This window comes from Anarrhichthys ocellatus, unplaced genomic scaffold, assembly GCF_004355925.1.
Source record: "Anarrhichthys ocellatus isolate YVR2014 unplaced genomic scaffold, GSC_Weel_1.0 scaffold6323, whole genome shotgun sequence".
In the NCBI taxonomy this organism is placed as follows: Eukaryota; Metazoa; Chordata; class Actinopteri; order Perciformes; family Anarhichadidae; genus Anarrhichthys; species Anarrhichthys ocellatus.
Window position 1 is genome coordinate 1 of NW_022286297.1, and position 2,959 is coordinate 2,959.

The 2,959-nt window shown below is 36.6% G+C and overlaps 1 long non-coding RNA gene across 1 annotated transcript; it reads left to right on the forward strand.

Annotated features, from left to right (window-relative positions):
* The first annotated feature begins 224 nt into the window (after positions 1–224).
* LOC116380181 (uncharacterized) lies at positions 225–2,707 on the forward strand. Its single transcript, XR_004212517.1, has 3 exons — positions 225–1,274; positions 1,982–2,137; positions 2,647–2,707. It is a non-coding gene; the product is annotated as an uncharacterized LOC116380181 (long non-coding RNA).
* The last annotated feature ends 252 nt before the right edge of the window (positions 2,708–2,959 follow it).

Below are 2,959 nucleotides of genomic sequence, written 5' to 3' on the forward strand. Positions count from 1 at the left end.
CACACACACACACACACACACACACACACACACACACACACACACACTGATTTAACACATTCATGTGAATATTTTGACAGTTGCATATACTGTACATGTATTTATTATAAAGCCGGCCGTAATATGTTATGTATATTTGATATATTTCATTCAAAGTGAAGGCAGGATTGTTCACTTTTTGAAGATAATGCAGATGAAGGAATTTTTTCTAATTTATATGTAATATTTTTTACCAAATTTTCTCAATGTAAAATGTCTATGACACTTCATTTCTGTTAAATTAAGCTACTTGACTGTTGTTGTTTTTGGTTTAGTTTTTTTCAGATGAATGAATAAGCCAAGTCCCCTCATCTGTTTCATAACCAATTATAACTCTTTTCACATCTTTTAGTCTGTCATTAAACAATCCATGGGGCAGAACGTTGAAAAGACTTGACAGGCTTACATGAGTCATTAGTTACAACCGTGTTTGTGAAGTCTGTTAATGCTTTGATATTATGTTTTGTCTTAACAGCATGACAGCCAGGTAAATAAAGACATCTTATAATCAGTATATTTTGATTCATATTGCCCTCTGCATGAGGCTAGCCAAGCTGATGACGTGTGTTTGTTTGTGTCTTGGCTGGCATCTGAGGGCTCCTGCTCCTCCACGCGGCAGCTGGAAATCACTTTCTCTGTCCTTTATTAATCTAAATTTGATGTTTGTCAGTTCAGAAACATTTACGCGGAATTTCTCACATTTATAACTCTGCCTTACTTGAGTCATTACCATAAATATATTCAAATATTATTTTATAATCAAAGTGTCTCTACACATTTTTTGTGGGACTGCAAGCAACTGAATTCACTGATTTGACAATTTATTTTCCCTTTCCTCTTGCATAATACTGCAACCTGGACAGTACCTTCCATTACATACACTTGAATTATGCTACTGAAAACTGATTAATATCATGCAATCTGCATTATTAATATGGACACACGGCATATTTAAACTTGACATCCAAGCATCGCTCTGCTTCTGGATACATGATGCAATAGCTTCCCTGCTGCAGTAATTGAGCTTTTTCATTATTACACTACTGAGAGACAGGAAATGCCATGGAGTTTGACATTTCTTTAGCTGTATGTACTTTTACTAAAACTATTCTAGGTCGGAGGTCACTTTGAAGCGGTATGCTGGCTGTCTACGGGAGATTGAAGTCTCGAGGACTCCCTATAGTCTCCTCAGCAGTTCAGATTACACTGGGGTCACTAAAGGATGTAATGTAGAGGTAAGATTCTCTACAGCTATGCGGTATATTTAAACTCTTACAACACTTAGATTCTATTGCAGAGGTAATAGAGGACTGTCTACTTGCATGTCACATATGTAGAAATATAGATCTGCAGTATAGTATTTGCAGAATCTGCTAAAACCTCTCTGTATAATCGTGTTTATTACGCACTGCTATTTAAGTGATTTATCATCATCACACACAGTTCACTCTGTTTCTTTTGTACGTAACTTTATTCAGGAAGTAGAAGTGTGTTTCAATGACATACAAGGCATTCACCATGATTTCTACACACTGGTGCCATTCATTCGCGAAAATGTGCCGCCATGTTCGCAGAGTGTATAAAGATTGTATGGAGGATTATAAAGGCCCAGGGTTGAGTATATGTATCGTGAAGGTCTTTCTGTACCTTATCCGTCTTTTGTCTTCCTTCACCACTCTGCTATGCTCCAAAGGTGTGTGTGCGTGTTTGTTTTCACTTTGAAACCACACTCAAAATAATGAGAAGTGACTGATGGTGCATCTGTGAAACGACATGAATCTAAAAGTTGTCTCTTGCACTCTTAGAGTTAAGCTTTGACTTTTTTTTCCACTACTTTTGCTTTTCAAATCCTTGTTTTACTTTTCCATCCGACTGTTATATAAATAATTTAGGACTAAACAATATGTCTATTAACTGATGTATGCTTAAATACTTCTCACAGAACCTGTATACAGTCAGTTTCTCTAAGCCGGGATACATGGAGCTGGCTGGTCTGTCGCTAGCGGTTGGCACAGAGATCAGCCTGTCATTCAGCACTCTGGCAGACACCGGGACCATAATGCTGGCAGTAGGCGGAGCTTCACCAATCGGCCAGCAGGTTCGGTTTCATATAGTTTCTTCATTGAAGTTGTGACTCACTTTCTTAACTTTGTGATGTATTTTACAGCTTCGTAATTTCTACATCATTTTAGGAAGAATCATGTAAAAACAATTGTGATTTGATACAAATTAAAGAGGAATAGGAAATTGCTTGAATGATCAATTTAAAACCAAAATAATAAACCAAACCAGATACAAAACCAAATACATTTGTTATTAATTTATTACTGAATAATCTATCATATCTTTATGTTGTATGGTTGGATGTAAAGACATTATTTTCGTCTCTGGGTCTGGGTACAGTAGATTATTGAAACAGATTATTTGGAAGTTAACACTTTCTCTATTTTCCATGTATTGTATAATAATATTATATATATATCAATTATTAATAACAGTTAGATATGAATCCCTTTGTTGTAAAATATAAGAAAACTTAGGGACCTGTAAAACCACAAAGCATTAATCCATCTATTCTCCCATTTTTTGAAAATCTTTCCACCACAGGCCCGAAAAAATAACCTCCTTAACTCCAAGAGGAGACGCAGACAGTCGGGAGAGGTGGGTTCAACACATGGCCACACTCATACTCACCCAAATGCTGTACCCCTTTACCGAATGATGTTTTCATAAGTGCATATTAATGAGATTTGCATTTTTTGGCAACTGGGCTAATTGGATTCTCTTTTATCAAAATACACACACACACACACACACATGTCCATTGACAGATACTGATAGTAGCTGTCCTAGCTTTTAGCCGACCATGCAAGCACACACACACACACACACACTCATACGTGCACACAAGCATTCTTTC